Source organism: Urocitellus parryii, chromosome 8 (assembly GCF_045843805.1).
Source record: "Urocitellus parryii isolate mUroPar1 chromosome 8, mUroPar1.hap1, whole genome shotgun sequence".
NCBI lineage: Eukaryota > Metazoa > Chordata > Mammalia > Rodentia > Sciuridae > Urocitellus > Urocitellus parryii.
In genome coordinates this window covers 142,042,237-142,060,571 of record NC_135538.1, presented here as the reverse complement: position 1 = coordinate 142,060,571, position 18,335 = coordinate 142,042,237, and the positions used below count along the sequence as shown (strand labels likewise).

The 18,335-nt window shown below is 46.3% G+C and overlaps 1 protein-coding gene across 1 annotated transcript in view; it reads left to right on the top strand.

Annotated features, from left to right (window-relative positions):
* Adtrp (androgen dependent TFPI regulating protein) overlaps nt 1-18,335 on the top strand; it is a 68,060-nt gene that overhangs the window by 12,855 nt on the left and 36,870 nt on the right. The window lies entirely within an intron of this gene.

Sequence of the window (18,335 nt, the reverse complement as noted above, 5' to 3'; positions counted from 1 at the left end):
CAGTGGATCTCAAGTTCAAAGCCAGCCTCAGCAACTGAGCAAGGTCCAAAGCAATTGAGCCAAGACCCTGTCTCAAAATGAAAAGTCAAAAGGGCTGAGGATGTGGCTCAGTGACTAAGAGCCCCCGGGTTCAACCCCTGGTAGAAACAAACAAACAAACAAATAAAAATCAGAGGGAAATCTCAAGGGAGGAGAATAGCAAGGCCACGTCCACGCAGACCTCCTCCTGCCCCTCAGCCTTCCATTGTCTTCAAACTCACATGATGACCAACCTGGAAAGCAGCTCAGTCCTCTCACAATGCTGCCCATGTGGGCACCTCCCAGAAAAAAAAAAAAAAATCTCACCTTCAATTCAAATATTTTGCTCTGTGAACTATTACAGATGAAAATGCACCGGTTCTAATCTAATTTAGAGTTCAAGACCCAAAACTATGTGTTAAATAAGCTCTACCTCTCAGAAATCCCCTCCTACCTCTCCTTCCTGTCTTCTGCATTCTCCATTAGTATTAATCTCAGACACCTATCAGGGGAATCTTCCTGTTCTTTCATTCATTCTTTCTTTTTTTTTTTTGTTAATGACACATTACACTATACAAAGCAAGTTCTTCATCTGTGAGCTCATTTAATCATACAACCTTCTTTGGATAACGAGCAAAATCTTGATTTTTATAAATGAAAAAAAAAATAGCGAAGAGAGGGCAAGTGACCTGCCTAGGGTCATCAAGCTCTCATCCATGGTATACAGCTAGGATTGTTATCTGAGGACAGATGGACTCTGTGTGGCCTCTGGTTAAAGGTAAGACCACACTTGGTGGTTTTGATCCAGTTTCCCAATTTACCAGGCTACCCAAAGGATGCCAATTGCTTGGTTAATTAATAACAGCAAAGTGAGAATTTTTCACTTTAAAAAAAAAAAGTCCAGGATCCCCATCTGTATACTTCTAAGCAAAAGCTGAGAAAGCAAAGTGATTTGAAACAATTGGCTGAGCTGGAAGTTGTAAAAATAATAAAGAGGCAGAATCTTGAGTGTGCCTTCTATGTAGGGCCAAACCCATATATCACCCTCGGCGGCGTCATGCGGTGTGAGCTCACCCAGTCGCTTTCTTACACTGACGGCAAGCTCCCTCCCTATTGGGAGCTCCATTTTCTACCGGGATGCATGACTGGCTTTCTTCCAGATAGTGATGTTGGTGATGCCCAATATTTGTGACCTTGCTAAATAAACAGCCATATGGGTTGTTGATCATTTGGGAAGCAGAGAGCCGGATAATGTAGTACATCCATGAGCTGATGAATGAGGAAGGCGGATACTGTACAATGGAGATGTTTCAGTGTTCGGTGCCTTTACAACCTGGGGTGGGGTTGGGGACCCTGCCCCTTGCTCTTTGTCAGCCGAGTCACTCACATCCCTTAGGAGGGGCAAGAGTCCCAGGAGGTGGGACAGGGATGACCAGGAGAGAAGAGGAGGAGTCAGCCTGCCTTGGGTCAGAGGCAGATATGCGTCTGTGTTTCTCTCAAGTTAATTGGGGAAATCCCAGCAGATCCATCTCTAGGAAGAGCATCAGTGTCAGCAAGACTGATGTGGGGGGTCCCTAGTGCAGTCATTCCCAAACTTCCTGCTTGCCTTGGTGTAGACGCTCCAAATCCGGTGTCCTCAGGGCTGCATCTGATCCCTCTGTCCCAGATGGTCCCTCCCCCCGAACATTCTCCTCCCTTGCTATTAAACTCTCCTGGCCTGCTCCCTGATACTCATTGCCAACCTCTTAAACTCCAAACTTCCATTGCAGTGGCTATTCTTGGTGGCAGGGTTCAGGTCTGGAATCCCCCCTGAAGGCCCATGTGGTAAAAGACACCGTCTCCAGGGAGGTGCTGTTGGGAGGTGGTGGGCCTCGTGGGAGGTCTCTAGGTCACTGTGGTCTTTAGAAGGGGGAGTGCAGCCGCTGCCCCCTTTCTCTTCCTCTTTTTCACTTCCCAGCCTCAAAGTGAGAGGTTTGGCTCCTCCACACTCTCCCTGCCATGATGCCTACCTCATCACATGCCCAAAAGCAATGGGGCCCATTGATCATGGACTGGACATATAAAAAAAAAAGTGAGCCCCAATAAACCTTTTTTCTTTATAAGTTGATCATCTTAGGTATTTGTTATAGTAATGAAAGCTGACTAACACTGGACCAATTTGTTAGTACTTCCCATATTTTACTAGTGTCCTTACGTGACAACCCCAAGGAGTGGATATGATGCTAGAGAATTGCCCCTGTGGGTGCCAGAGTGATGCCAGGTGGTCTGGATGGACAGCTGATACTAGTGGCTTCTGTTTGAGGGTGGGCCCCCGTCTGGGAATCACTCCCTGTACTGCACTACTCCCTCTTCCTCTTCACAGTGTAAGAATTAATGCCTCACGTCACCAGCATCAGGCTGTCCTGGAAGGTCCTCTCACTTTGCAGTGCTCCTATTTTGCCATTCTATCTTTAGCTCTGGAATCTTTTCCCTGATACCATTTGTGATGCTGCCCCAGGTTTTATGAGTAGTAGCCATTAAGAGGTAGAAATACCTCTGTGCCCTTTGGCCCCAGGGTGGTTCCAGAAGCTTCCTGACTCATCCAGCCTTTGGAATCCTCCCAGCCCAACCCTTCTAATTCCTCAGGAGCCCATCATCACCGTTGGAATCTCCTCAGATGACAGTCACCTCCACTGGACATTTTCCCTGCCATGGCTTCACCTGCAGCCCAAATAGTAACATTGGTGGGACGGACAGGCTGCCGCTGTGCTGAGAGGAGCTCCCCTTTGGGCCTGGCTGCCTAGTCTAAGTAGATCAACCTGACTGTTTTATTGCCAAGCGGCCCTCCAGTCTCCATTGTTTTATGGGAAAGAACAACAAAGTATTCCTCCAGGTTTTGCCAGGAAAACATGAACTCTTCAGGTCTTATCTAAACGCTTGCTAAAGATAGAACCAGAGCAGACCCATTTAAAGAGCAGGAACAGAAGTCTTGGTAACTGACTGCTTCCCTCCAGAACCCAGTGGGGGGGAAGCTGGGGAACTTATTTCTCTAGAAATCAACCTAAATTGTCCAGGTTGCCCCAAGGAGGAGTGAGAGAGACCAGGTCCCTGCTACGTTAGAAAACAGCACATGGTTCCTGAGAACATGCGCCTAAGCTCTTTATAGACCATCAGGGACTGCAGGAGCATAAGAACTTAAGAATTCCCAGCCAGGGTCCATGACTCTGCTTTCCATCAGTCTCAGAACCTGCATTGATAGAAGTGGCGACTTCAGAACCATCTGCCAATGTTAAGAGGAAGGCCTTTCCCGGGCTCTTTAAATTGGAGGAAGCACCCGCTATAGCTACTGAGCTGCTGAATATGTTGTCACTTATTCACTTAAAAAAAATAATTCGTAAGCACCATTGGTATGTGACATTGATATTTGACAAGGGTCTTGACATCTAGTGGTCTGGAATCTGGTGGAGTTTAGTACACATACTCAAGTGAAAGAAATAGCACTAATGCAAGACACTGGCCCAGGTGGGGGCGTGCAGTGGTCTGTGGTTACCGCCAGGTGTGTCCTGGCCTGGCAGTGACCTATAGTGGGCACCTCTGGACAACCTGCGGCCTCAGAGCCCTCTCCCAGAACATCCTGGGAGTCCAAATAGCCAAGGAGGAAAACTGCAAACCTTCCAGCTCCTTCTTCAGTCACAACAGGCAAGATGTGGTCTATCCCTGGGTCTCAGGCCCAGGCTCAGGTTTTTATCTCCATTCATAAGCTTGGTATGAAATTGTTGAGCTCTTAGGTACAGATCAATGAGTCCTGAGGAGTGAAGATGATCCCCGTGGCCACATCAGTGCAGATGGCAGTCCTTTGTCCCCAGGCATGATCAACTCCTCCCAGTCCTGGAGACTCCCCACCTGCAGCCCAGCCCCCCCCTGGGCACAGGCCACTCATGGTCTAGGAATCTCTCGACAGCTCGGTGTTTCCCAGCCTTTAGGAAACAGACTCCTCTGAGAATCTTGGGCCCTTCCCCAAGAACAACACAAATGCCTATTAGATTTTGTATAGTAGTTGAGGCTCATGGACCTTCAAAATTCTATTTTTGAGCCTTGGGGTAAGAAGGCCTGACATAATAAACCTGAAAAGGGGGGCCCCAGTTGACTCCCAATACTCGCTTCCAAACAAATGAACAGAATCAAGATTTAAAAAAAAAAATTTTTAAATCACTATTATGTGTTTAGTCCTGTTTTTGTCTCTATGGGGAGTATAAGAGAAATATGAGACATGGTTCCTACTTTTAAGAAATTTAACATATAGACATTACATACCTAATCCAATATGTATCTAAGATCTAACTAATTTATGTAATGAATAATGGGCAAGACATTTGACTTGGATATAAGAAAGTGCTAAACATATACATATATTAAGTACCTCCTATGTACCAGATTCTCTTCTAAGACCTGAGAATGTAACAAAACCCAACACCATCCAGAAAAATCCGGTCCTTGTATATATACCTCATCCTGTCCTTGTACAGTATGCATAATCCTAATTATTAAGCCATAAGTGAATAGCACAATGCCACAGAGTAAAATGGCTAAAGCTAAAGCTAAGCAGGGTAAAGAGACAGATTGGTATGTGTGCATGATTGTGAGTCTACGTGTGCACGTGTGTGTGTCTGTTCCTGTGGTATGTGTGTGTGTATGAGTGTATACATATGCACATGCATGGGTTTAACAGGGTGTAGGGCAGTTTGGGGGTGTGTTAGTCAGCTCTCTATCACCATGGCAGAATATCTGAGCTAATCACTCGGAAGGAGGAAAGATTAATTTTAGCTCACAATTTCAGAGGTTCCAGTCGATGGCCACATGACCCCTTTGTTTTTGGATTGTGGTGAGGCAGAGCATCATGGCAGGGAGCATGTGGTTGAAGAGCACAGCTGCTCACCTCCTGGTGGCCAGGAAGCCAAGGGAGAGAAAGGGGCAGGGGCCCAGGTCCCCATGTCCCCCAACCCATAATAGGTGGTCAAGGGATGCCTCTGTAATGAACTGAGACTTTAACAAAAATGTGGATAGAGTGGGAGAATCAGCCAGGAAAGGGCCTGGCAGAAGAAGGGTCCAGGGAGATGCAGCAGCAGGTCAAAGGCGCTTAGAGGAAAGGCTGGAGTCCTTAAGAAACAGGGAGATGACGGATGAGGAAATCCCTTGTCCTATTTGGATACATGGGCACGAGATGCTTATCAGACCAGGAAGGCAAGATGTGGAACAGGCAGCTGGACACGTTGTTCCAGGTGGCACAAAGTTAAGGGAGATCTCTGGACTGGTGACATAAATGTGGTCGTCTTGATCATACAGATTTTTTTTTTTTAAAAAGTTGAGTAAGATCACACAGGGACTAGATGTGGTTAAATGAGATAATCCCAGGAACTGAGTCTTCACTGGTTGGAGGAGGAAGGCGCAGATTAGAGGAAGGTACCTGAGAACCAAGAGCCAATGAGTTCGGTGGAAACCCAGCCCGGTTTGGTCATTGGAAGTCAAGTATCAAGATGTTTCTGGAAAGAGGAAATACTTGTGTCCAAGGCTAGTGAGAGGTCAAGGCAGATGGCAATGCAGGGGTACCCGAGTCGGGCCTTTCCGTTGGATTTGGAGATTCTGAGCCCACTGGTAACCTGTATGAGAGCAGTTCTGAGGCCCTGCTGGGGGTCAGCAGACCCTTGGTTTCTCGTTGCCGCTTTCACAAATTCATGCAAACTTAGCAGCTGAAAGAAATTTCTTCCATCATACTTTGGGAGGTCAGAATTTCAATTGGAATATTATGGGATAAAATCCAGGTGTCTGCGGAGCTGTGTTCCTTGGGGAGCCCCCAGAAGACAGCCTGCTTCTGTACTTTGTCCATCTACTGTCTGTCTGTCTGCCTTCCCTGGGTCGTGGCCTCTTCCTCTTTCTTCAAAGGCTGTCACTCCAACCTCTACTTCCACCCTCCCAACTCATTTATTTCTACTTCTGTCTTCAAAGCACTTCTCTCTCTGCCTCCGCCCTACCTGTCTTCCTCCTTTTAAAAGGACTCTTTTGATTACACTAAACTCATAAAATTCAGGGTATATCTCCATCTCAAGGCCCTTCCTTTAACCACATCTATGTGTTAGTCCATTTCTCATTACTATAACAAAATGCCTGAAGCAAAATTCGTATAAAGAAAAGAAGTTTATTTAGCTCATACCTTGGGGAGTCTGAAAGTCCAAATAGGAACGCACCAGCTCTGTTGAGGGACCCTTGGTAAATGGTGGAAGGAAGAGATCACATCTCCAAACAGGAAATGAGAGAACAATTCAGAGGCCAGCTCAGGCTTTTATAGTCATCCGCTCTCCAAGGAGCTACCTTCATCCCTTCCAAGAGCATGTCCCCAGTGACCTAAGGACCTCCCCCTACTAGACTCCACCCCTTAAAGGCTCCACCTCCTCCCAACCTTCCCACACTGGAGTCAAAACCTTCAACACTCATACCTTTGGGGGACAGCTTCAAAGCATAGGCAAACTGTACCAATCTAAAAGAGTCCCTTTGCCATAGAAGGTAATATACTCACAGGTTCCAGGGATTAGGACATAGACAACTTTGGGGACCCTTATTCAGCCAGCTATTCTGTCTTAATAGCACTGATGCAAACCTAGGTCCCTACATTTTATTTTCCCCGTTTTGAAAAGCTTGTCCAAACACTGAGTGTAATAAGAAGATCCCATGCTGCTGTATGGAAGTAGCAACAGGTTACTTAAACTCATAAACATGGACCTGAATTTTAAGTACTATCTTTTCAAGAAGTTACCCAGAACCCTTCCAAAGAAAGTAAGGCACTTGATGGTGGTTATATGACGCAGATGAAAATCTTAATAGTAGGAAAGGGAGCTCAGAATCTTGAAGGGTATTGACAAGTAGGACATTGATCAAGGTGAGAGCACATTCCCAAGTATTGATAACATCACCTCCTAACTTAGGTTTTTCTGGAAGCTTCTACTCTCCCCCTTTCCTTCTGTTTCTCCTCTCTGGCCTTATTCCCTCAAGGAGAATTGCTGGGTAAGTGTTATTCTTTCAAAGGGATCAACAAAAGACTCCATGGCACCTCAGAGTGAATGATACACCTCCCCCTGCCCATGTCACTTGGCATGAAGCACACCATCTTGCTACCTGCCGGGGGAGCAGAATTGCCCCTCCTCCATATTGTCAGAGAGAATGCTGGCCTGAGCGTGAGCAGAGAATGGTGATTGGAAGAGATTGAAGGCTTTGCATCAAGACCTGGGGGAGCCTCACAGAGCAGACTAAGGCACGGATGGATTTTTAACAAATGTTACTCTTCACAAACCCCATCAAAACCCATCCCCAGCTGTCCTGCACTCCACCCTCATGTCTCCTGTAGGTATTGAAATTTCGGAAGAGACTGTGGAGAGAACCTGGAGGCTGAGCCGTTTACGGAGCGACCCATGCAGATCCCTACGTCAGAGGGGCACTGAACTTCCACGACCACTAGATCAATCCTACAACCAGTGTCCAAGAAAACCTCACAATATTAGGCACAGAAGGGGCACCGTGTGGGAATGCAGAGAAGGTGCACAGTGTGGAAATCGCCAAGTGTCCAGCAATGATCCAAGTTGCTGCCAATACATACAAGATGAGGTTTGGACATAGCTTTAGAGTGTCCCTTCCCACTGCATGGTTTGGGAAAAGAGGACGAATGAGGTGGAGATCTGAACTGGATTTCTTTTTTTTTTTAATTTTTTTTTTTTTAAAGAGAGAGTGAGAGAGGACAGAGAGAGAGAGAGAGAGAGAGAGAGAGAGAGAGAGAGAATTTTTAATATTTATTTTTTAGTTGGCGGACACAACATCTTTGTTGGTATGTGGTGCTGAGGATCGAACCCGGGCCGCACGCATGCCAGGCGAGCGCGCTACCGCTTGAGCCACATCCCCAGCCCTGAACTGGATTTCAAAGGATGGATGGAAAAGCTAGCAAGGGGTGTCTTAAGTAGGAGGGACGGTGAGCCCCAGGCAGAGCAGTGGCCCAGCCCAGGCAAGCGGAGGGGCCAAGAGCATTGCTGTATTAGTTTCCTAGGACCCTGGGTGACCTCAATCAATCGACATATGTTTTCTCACAGTTCTGAAGCCTACAAGTCTGAACTCAAGGATCTGCAGGGCCTTGCTCTCTCAGGAGGCCATGAGGAGGCTCTGGTCCATGTCCATCTCTAGCTTCCAGGGTTGCTGGTGATCCTGGCCTCATGGACATTTACCCCATTCTCTGCCTCTGTTATTAGAGGGTGTTTTCTCCCTGGTTGGCCTTCTGTCTTCGTATCGCCTTCCCTGTGTGCACGTGTCTCTGGGTCCCCTCTCCTCTTTCATAAAGACGTCAGTCGAACTGGTTTAGGGACCCTTGCCTAGTCTGATGTGACCTCATCTTAATTAATTACACGTGCATCTATTTCCAAATGAGGTAGTATTCTGGGGTTCCAGGAAGGACATGAAGCGTGAAGAGGACCCTGTTCCACCCAGCGTAATCAGCTGGACAAGAGCAGAGCTATTAAAGGAGAGACATGGAAAGAGACTTGGGGGATCCGATGCTGAAGAGCATGGTTGCTAAGAACCTTCTGTAGGTAAAGGAGATTGACAGAAGGGTTTGAACTTGGAATTGACCTTGCCTTCAAGTACTAATAGTGAGACTTGAGTAAAACACGGGGGGATACAGGAGGACATGTCACCATAGAGGATGAGTTGGTGTTACGAACACCCGACTAGCTAGGAAAATCAGAAATGCTGAATTTCAGATGCTGCATTGATGTTTAATGGGATTCTAGAAAGACTCACCGCATTATTTTCCCTCTATAAAGTCCTGTTTTGTAGGCAGATAAATTAGAGAGTAAAAAATCTGCTTCCAGCACCTACTTAAAATACCCATTTTGATTCTGCTTTTTAATGAATGCCAGTCGTCTCTCCTCTGCGTTGGTAGCGATCTCAGTTGGTGTTAGTTACTGTCAACCAGCCCCGATTCATCTTCCCTTGAGTTGCTTCCTGGAGACACAAACACGGGCCTAGAATCACAGAGCCAAAATGTCTCCATCCCTACAAACTGGTCGCCCTGCAGAAGAGGAAACCGAGGGTCAAGCAGTCTGTTCACAGGAACTACTTCTCCTGTGACCCTAGGGAAGGCAGAGGATCAATGAACCCAGTGAACGGGTGCTTCCCACTGACACCTGGGGAAGGCTCTGGTCCAGCATTGCTGAATATGTGCTGAGCCTCCTCAGAAGAATGACAAAGAACAGCCGCCCCACCCTGACATTTCCTTGAATGTTATTCCAGGTTTCAGCACCACAGTGTCCCTCGCAGGTCATCTCACTGCCCAGAAATGCTTTCTAGTCACTTTGTTCCATTTCTAACGCCAGCTGGGTGAAGCTCTGCTTTGCATTCACCTGGGAAACACAAAGAAGCTAAATGAATGCCTAGATCTCAGGGGCAAGATCAGATGCCAACCTAGGATCAGGAGGCAGAGTGACCTCATTAACAACAAGGAGGCCATCGTCCCCTCCGGAAAACTGAAGGTGAACACAAGAAAGATCCCCAGTCCACGTTGGCTTTGGCACAACTAGAATCCACCCAGCAGCCCGGTGGATGTCTGCTTCCTTCATCTCCTTGGGGCCCAAACCAGGAGGACAGGAGTATGTTTCTTCATTGTTTTGTTGTTTTGTTTATAAATCTCAGAGAATTTCCAGTAGGTGTTAAAGGGTGAGTCTGCTTTTGAAATTCCGGTCTGCAGTGAACACCAATCCACAGAAGAGCACCCGTGCACAGTGCATCTCAATTTCAACATCAAGGTCAAAGGTTTTCGTAGGTGATCAGAAAAGCATGAATGTCCTTGGAGAAGTTCTCAGGAATTCCAGTCGCCAACAGCCCTTGGTGCCCTTGCGGGTTGGCTCGAGGGTCCCCACTTCCATGGCAACATGCGCGACACCCCAAGGGGAAGAATGGCTTTATGCTGGAGAATCACCAAAAGGAAGAAACTCGTAACAGAAGATTCTAAGCCTCTCTGAAATACCAAGCCACAAAAATAAAACTCTAAGTAGGTAGGAAAGAGCCAGCGTCTCCTAATCTCAAGGCAGGAGTGACAATACCCGAGAGCAGACTGGTGAGTGGGCGGGGGAGGCTGCTCTGCCAGATTCGAGTGGACACCCAACCTCCCCGCTGATGAGCTAGCCACCGCACAGAACCGCTAATTGCTTAATAAGCCCACAGGCAGAGGCTCTGACAGCTGCGGGATGCTGTTCCAGTCTTCAACAGGGAGCTGCTGTCAGGCGCGCGGCGGCCCCTGCACCTCTCTTCCCTGGCCTCCTCTCTCCCCTGCCTATCTCTGGCCACCCGTGCCTTGGGAATTTGAGTCTGTCCAACAGCTCTATCTCCTTCCCACCTCCAGGTCCCTGGCTTACCAAGTCACTAGAGTCATTCCGCAGGACATTGTCCCCAAGTCTGCTTGAGCTCATAATTAACACTTGCCTACCTGTGACACGTCCGTCGCATGGTTCTTAGCTCTCAGAGACTTTGTGTCTTGAGTATCCAGATTTTCAGCTCATCCCTTCAATCACCTTCCCCATCGGTGAGCAGATCCATTTCCATATCAGGTGCTTGGTTTTCCATCTCCTTCTTCTGGACTCTCACCAACTCTTTTAACCTATTACCAGCCTCACTTACCCCAGTGCTGCGGCTTGAGGGTGTTCCCGAAAGTTCACCTGTTGGCAACCATTCCAACACCCATAGTGTTGGCAGGTGGGATCTTAAAGAGGCAATTGGGTCGAGAAGCCGCCACCCTCATGAATGGATTAACTGAATTGAAAGAAAGTTTAATTAAGTGGACTGTGGAAGGGGGTTTCCTGATAAATGATGAGTCCAGCTCTCCTTGTGCATGTTCCTCTTCCCTGTGCCCTCTGCCTTCTGCCATGGGATGATGATATAACAAGAATCATGAGACACAGGACCCCCAACTTTAGAATTTCCAGTCCCCAGAACCGTAAGAAATAAGTTTTTGCTCTTTATAATTCCCCGGGTCTGTGGTGTTCTGTCCTAACAACAGAAAGCAAGCTAAGGCACCTAGGTTTATTTCCTTTCTACCGTCTCCATGTATGTGCTAGATTCATTTGTGTCCTCAAAGATTTTATGTGAGAAAAACTTAAAAAGAAATGAGGACGTGGGGACAAGAAAGCCTCGTGGTCTAGGCGGCCCAGACACGCTCAGCCATGTGACAGACAGGCGTATCGCCAGAGTCTGCACGAGTCCAACTCTGCTCAAGTTTGGGAGTCTGTTCCTCTAGCCTGGTGATTCTACATCGAGTACTGGGTGTAAACTTGAGGTCCCTTACCAGTGGCTGACAACTCCAGGTGCCCAGATGCCGTTAGAGAGCACCTCCAGGTCTGTTGGGGAACATTCCCTCTGTCCACTCCAAGAACCAGCTATTTATGATGGTATTAAAACAGAATGGAAACCCATCCAGGGCTACCAGGGAGACCAGGGTGTGGCCTGTGTTGGCAAATGCTGCTTTTGCTGTCATCTTAGGACCTGTGACTCTAGCAGATGATCAGAAGACGAGATTTCCTTTTTTCACCCATTTCAGACTCAACGATGAATACTCTTTTGTAGGAATGATTGGCAGAGACATTAAAATACTTAACCTATCAACTAGTATTTAATAAAGGTCTTTTGTCTCCAATTGGCACAGGGAGTCTAGTTTAAGGCTTATATATGGGAACATTTTAATTAATATGCGTACTCTCACTGACATATTTTAAAATAATACTTCACTAACCTAATGTCAGAGTCGGTAGCAATAAGATATCATTGCGATCACAGAAATTGTAAGCCTGGCCAAAAAAAAAAAAAATGGTGCTTAAGAAATATTTGCGAATGACATGTGGCAACTGGAATGTGGAGTTGTGTGTCCAGTGGGAATCATAATCAGTTTTAGTGACTTTTTTTGTTATTATTGTTGCTTTGAGAAGGTGACTTTTAGAGTCTGGTGTAGATAATCACATCATCTCCTGCTACAGGCCATTACGAAATGGAGCATTTTGGTGGATCAAATTCTTTATTCATGGACATCCACACACATGTTAAACGCCTACTTGGGCTAAAAGGTTGAAAGGGATAAATGTTAGAGCTGAATGCCTAAAACTGAGATGGGGGGGGGAGTGGAGATAAAGTTTCTTAGCTCTAAGTTGCAAAAATAATTGATTTCAGATATTTCTACAGGTTCATCTTTGATTTCATGAAAAGAATGGACCGTAGTTCCAGAAAACCTTGATTTCTGATCCCGTTTGTGCCATTGTCTTGCTGTCTGATTTTGGAAAAGTTAGTGAACCTCTCTGGGTTTTGCATTCCTTAGAACAGGGAAAGCCTGGTTACTGTCCATGTACTTCTGCGCCATTATCAGGAGCAAGTAAAACACTCCATGTGCAACAGACAGTGCTGTCAGTGATACATGTTGACTCACTCCGAATTGTGGTCCTCTTGGAGGTGCTATGGCCTCTTCTCCATCCTCTGCTAGAGTTCTGGTGAGGTGTGAAAGGGAAGGAAGGAGAGGCCATTACTCTCTAGTGGCAAGAGAAAGCAGACAGGAGCGTAGTAGTGAATCCAGACAAAGACCCAGGAATCGTACGCCTCACGCCCCAAACAGCTGAGATCAATGGTGGCTGTTCGTGGAGAATTTGACATTCGTGCACAGTGTCTTCCTGGGGAGCCCCCACAATTCACCTCCTCTAGCAGAAGGTTCTCTGCCCTTCCCCATGGCTGCTGAAGCCTCAGAGCCCTTGCTCCTAAGAGTCGCTGGATGGACTTCTGTTTTTCTGAGTGAACCCCTGTTGATGCATGACCATAACATTTTCTTCCTTCTGAATCTGGCCCATAATCCTGAACAGCAGGAGGAGAAGTCATCTATTTTCAAAGGATACGAGGTCCTCGGTGACTTCCATTTCTGGCCATATAGTGGAGTCATGGCCTGAAAAATACTTCTTTCGTTATAAGAAAGACAAGTAAAATATTGAACAAAGCTTTTTTTTTTTTTTTTAAATCTTTTTAAGTACTTGGCTTACAGATAAGAACATAATGGAAATTCCCCAAAGCCAAAATAAGCAGATGAAGAGATAACAAAAGTAGTGAAGTAAGGACATAAGGACAATATTTGAAGAGATAACCACTAATGATTTTCCAGAAATTATGAAAACTGATCCTCAGAGTCAAGACATGCAAGATTTTATATATACACACATATATGCCCCCAAGGAACTAAGGGAAGACAAAGACCACTCTCATCTAGATACTCGTGTGACACTGTAGACATCTGAGACAAAAAGGAGACCCTAAATGCAGTCAGATTCATAGAGTAGATTTTCTAAACAACCACAGTCTCATGGCTGCAGGTTCTGAATCTGCAGATTCAATCAATTGCTGATTAGAAATATTTGAAAAAGAAATTTGCATCTGTACTGAACTTGTCCATTTTCCCTTATCAATGTTTTCTAAACAATGTACAGATCTGCACATTGTTTCCTATTGTTGATGGACCTTTATTTATTTATATATGGTGCTGAAAATTGAACCCAGTGCCTCACACGTGCTAAGCAAGTGCTCTATCACTGAGCCACATCCCTAGCTACGAACAACTATTTGTACAACACTGACAGGACATGAGGTGCTATAAGTAATCTAGAGATGACTTAAAGAATATGATGTGCGAATGTTCTATGCAAATACGGCTCTTTTGTATAAAGGACTGAAGATCTGTAGATTTCGATAGGGGAGGCATCCTGGGACCAAATCCCCCATGATACCTAAAGACCACGGTGGTGTCAGATTGAGGGTTGAATTCTGAGTGGCAACGAAGCCAGGAGATGGAAGAATTGCTTCAAGGTGCTGAGAATAAAACCTCAAACTGTCAATCTGTTACTCCCTGAAAGAATCTTCTAAAATAGAAGATAAATTTCCGTCACTAGGGAAATTTTCTAAAGGTCGACTTTGGGAAGAAATGTGATTGTCAAAGTGACGGCAAGCGCCTCGTCCAACTTGGAGCAATTAAAACCCCCAAACTAAAACTAAAATGAGTTAAAGTACTAGATGGGAACATTGTAAATTGGGGTGGGGGAACTTGGGGCTGAGGCATTCCAGGAGTTATTGCAGCCAGTAACATAGTCAGACTGGGGAAGGGCCTTGTGGATGGTCAGAATGCATTTGGGGAGAGACATGTTTATAAAATACTCATTTTAAAGGTATAAGTGAAAGGAAGGAGGGAAACCGAATAATCCACGTTGTTCATCTCATTTTTAGGGACAGGATCCCGGTTCTCTGAGGCTTATTCCCAGGCTGTTATTTAGTAATTCTGATGGCGACTGTGGATGAATTTGGTGGATTGTTCTTTCTGATCCTGGCAGCTGTCCCCTGGAGGAGAGGCCCTCAGGGCTTCTGGCAATTAAGAAAAAGCTCTTGTTCATGACATTATCGCTGGAGGTGATCAAAGGGCCTGCCTTCCTGCTGGGTACTGTGACAATTAGCTACACATTTGTATTTCTCTATATTCTGATGCATTATTAAAGTTTTGGGGTTGGGAGTTAGTGGCCCTAGGATTACTTGATTGACTTCTTGGCCGTTACCATCAGCATAGAAGGTGTGCACACAAAAACCCAGAGTCACCCGGGGTTTCTTGTGAGGAGCATCCTGGATTGAGGGTTCTGTTGTTAAACTGGGATTCTCCCCATGAAAGATTGAACCTGAACTTAATTCTCAAGTACTCTGTTCCCCAGCCTACACTAGTTGCCCAAATTCCTGATGAGTAGACTCTGCCTACAGAGGTGCCTTGAATCCCACCCCCAAACCCTTCTATTCCTGCAAATTAGATCAGGCCATCTTGTTCCTATACCTTGAGACCGCCCTGGAAGCAGGATGGCTTCAGCTTCCATTCTTCACCTTCTGCATACAGCAGCAAAGTAGATAAGGAGTCACTGGCCCCATTCCACTCAGAATAAAACATAAACTCCCAGCAGCCAACTGGGCTAATAAACCTGGTTTATCAAGTTTAATGCCACAGACTCAGGCCGAAGTTCTCTCTTCTAAATTCCAGCTGCTCCTGGCTCTCCTCTGTTCCTGCAAACCTCGAAGCTCTTTCCTACACCAGGACCTTTGCACATGCTGTCCTTCTGGCCTGGAAGGCCCCCCACCTGCTCTTCCATGGTTCTTGTCTTTCAAGACTCAGCTTAAACATGGCCTTCTCAGATGGCCTTCCCTGACCCTCTGCCATAGTTAGTCCCACCCATATGATAATGGCAAGGACAGAGGCCACATTTGCTCTCCTTTTCATCCACAGCACCCGCACGTCATAGGTGCTTCACAAAGATGGTTACCCAAGAGAATGAGCAAAGGCTTCTCTTATTCTCATAGCTTGTCTGTGCCCTTGACCGATCCCAGTGTGTGCCGGGGCCATGGGAGCACTGAAGGCAAGGGAAAGCCCTTAGCAGCCCTGTTTGAGAAGCTGTGGGTGACACATATATGCTTTGAAAATCTGGGATATGCACTGTAGAAAAAGTTACAAAAGAGGAAAGCTCTATAGAGTTTTCTGGTGCCTTAAAATATCTATGGGACTTTGGGTCGTTATGTCTGAGACGTGTGGTAAGTTAGCGACTGATTTGTGTCTAAGGAAATGCAGAGTCGTGGCAATCACGTCTATGGTATTGAAGGAGGAGTCGGGTGTGCTGTGGGCTGCGGCTCACACGTGGATGCTCTCTGGCAGATACTTCCAGGATGACAGTCTCCACCGTCAGGTGTTACTTGGGTAACTGTGCATCCTTGGAGCCAAGGACCACTCAAAAAGCCATTGAATCAGGGAACAATAGTGGCAGAGACTGATATTGAGAAGACGAATGAGGAAATGGTGGTGGAGGTGACCAAACGAAAGAGAAAGGGTGGGAGAAATGGTGGGAGGTAGAAGCAGCTTCTTTTTGTCTCTGTAAAAGTGTTCGAGGGGTCACTTTTCCCTCCTTCCATTATTGCCAGGAGAGATGCTTGACATAGCAACCAAGGGCTTCCATGGGCAAAGTGGCCACTAATGGGGGCATTCGGCTTGTGTGTGTAAAGTGACCCTTGGTGAGCCTTGAACAAGGAACTCCACAAGTAAAGACACAGCTGGTTCTTTGGTGGCAGCCATGGAACCGAACGTTTTATAGTTCCATAGCAATCAAGGACCCTCTTATGTTGAGATCACCTTTGAAAAACAAGCCTCATAAAAGCAGGGGAGATTTTAGCATTTCATTTCCCTTTTTAGGAGCAGATTTTACAAGTGAAAATTCAGATTTGGCAGCTGAAACACACTCAAACAAAACAAAACAAAAACAAAAGATTAAAACCCCCTGGTGCTCATTTTCTTTGTCTTCTGAGTTTGGAAACCCAAAACCGCACGATGACTTCAGAGGGGTATTCCAGAGAGCTCTCCGGGGCACACCACCCCTCAGGAGCAAAGACGTGTGTGTTTTCGCCACCTCTCTCCAGGCACATGTATGAACTCGTAAAAACAATCATTTCTGGTTTTGATGATGTTGTTTGTTGGATTCTCTGATGAGAAGGAATCTTGTCATCTTTGGAGAAATTTTGTTTTTGTTTTTCCTAAGAAGACCATGAAAAGGGAGTGTGCCCCAGTCCTCGGTGACAGGGGGTTTGGGTCAATGCCCCAGGCATGCGCTCTCAAGAGTGTGGAGGGTTCTGAGCAGCACCAATCTGTTCTGCATGTGGGTTCCCAGATTTTACATGTACAAACCTAAGACTTCAGCTCTCCCCTGTGATTTGTGGAGCAGATAATGGTGGCAACCCTGGAGATGTCCCCCAGTCAGTCTCCTGCTCCAGGCTCTGTGTCTAAGAACACGACAGACAGCAGGTTGAACCCCAAAGGTCCAGAAGAGTGGGCAAGGGATGCAGGACTCAGCCTGGGAGGAAGGACAAACCATTTGGGAATTCAAGGAGTCAGCCTGCAACAGTCTGCTTGTCTGTTGTTCATCCAGTGTGTGTGCTGCTTGTGTCTTCAACTTGGGTGTTTTCGTCATTTAATTCACTGCTGTGACTAAAAGATATAACCGGAACATCTGTAGAGGAGAAAAGGTTCATTTGAGGACTCACAGTTTCCAGAGGTCTTAGACCATAGAAGGCCAGAGAGTGTGGCAGAGGGAAGCAGCTCCCTTAGCGATCAGGAAGCAGAGACTCCACCCTCCAGATACAAATACCTACCCCAAGCCACGCCCCAATTCCCAGCTCCCCAGCCACGCCCACCACTGCAGTTACCACTAGGTTCATCCCTATTAGGAGATTGAATCACTGATGGGGTTAAGACTCTCACAACCCCATCATTTCTCCTCTGAACTGTCTTGCATTGCTCACCTGTGAACTTTTGGGGGACACCTCATATCCAAACCATAACATGGGACACTTGTGGCCCACATTGTTCTTGAAATGACCTCTTTCCATCTCTTAATTCTGCACTTTCTCTCTGCTTTGGTCAGTTTCCTTCGCAAAATGCTCTTCTTTTGCTTGCCCTATAAATCAGGAGCACCCAACCAAGATAACTGTTGTTCTCCAGAAGATTTTCACCAATGTCTGCAGAGAGTCATCATTGGTGCAACTGGAGGGGGCGGTTGGGCACGGTTGCCACTGGCATCTAGTGGGTAGGATGCTGCTAAATACCCTACAATGCACAGCACCACCCTCCAGCACAGGGAATGATCTGTTCTAAAATGTCGATGGTGCAGATGTTCAGAAACCCTGAAATAGTGCTGGAGTTCCGCAGTGTTTACCCCCAGATCCTTTATTCTTCCACTCATTCTCACACTCTCTCCAAGTCATCTTCTCTTCTGCCCCTTAGAAATGATCTATCTATGAATGTAATTCCAGTGACTCAGGAGGCTGGATTGCAAGTTCAAGGCAGCCAGCCTCAGCAACTTAGCAAGGTCCTAAGTAACTTAGTGAGACCCTGTCTCAAAATAAAAAAGGCTAGCAATGTGGCTTAGTGGCTAAGAGTGCCTGGGTTCAATACCCAGTTATCCGCCCCCACCACCAAAAAAAAAGAGGATATATCTACACTCTGACGACTCCCCAATCCCTGTCTCCAGGTAGATTTCTCTTCTGAGTGCCAAATTCATTTATCTGCCACTTTCCTGGACATCTTTAGTTGGAGATCCTAACCACAGCCCTTATTCCATTTTTTCCCCTTCACTGTTGTTGGTTTGGGTTAGAATTTTCATGAAGAAAAAGTGTTCATAATTGAAAAAGTCCCTGTGGTATGTAATTAACTAAAATCCATG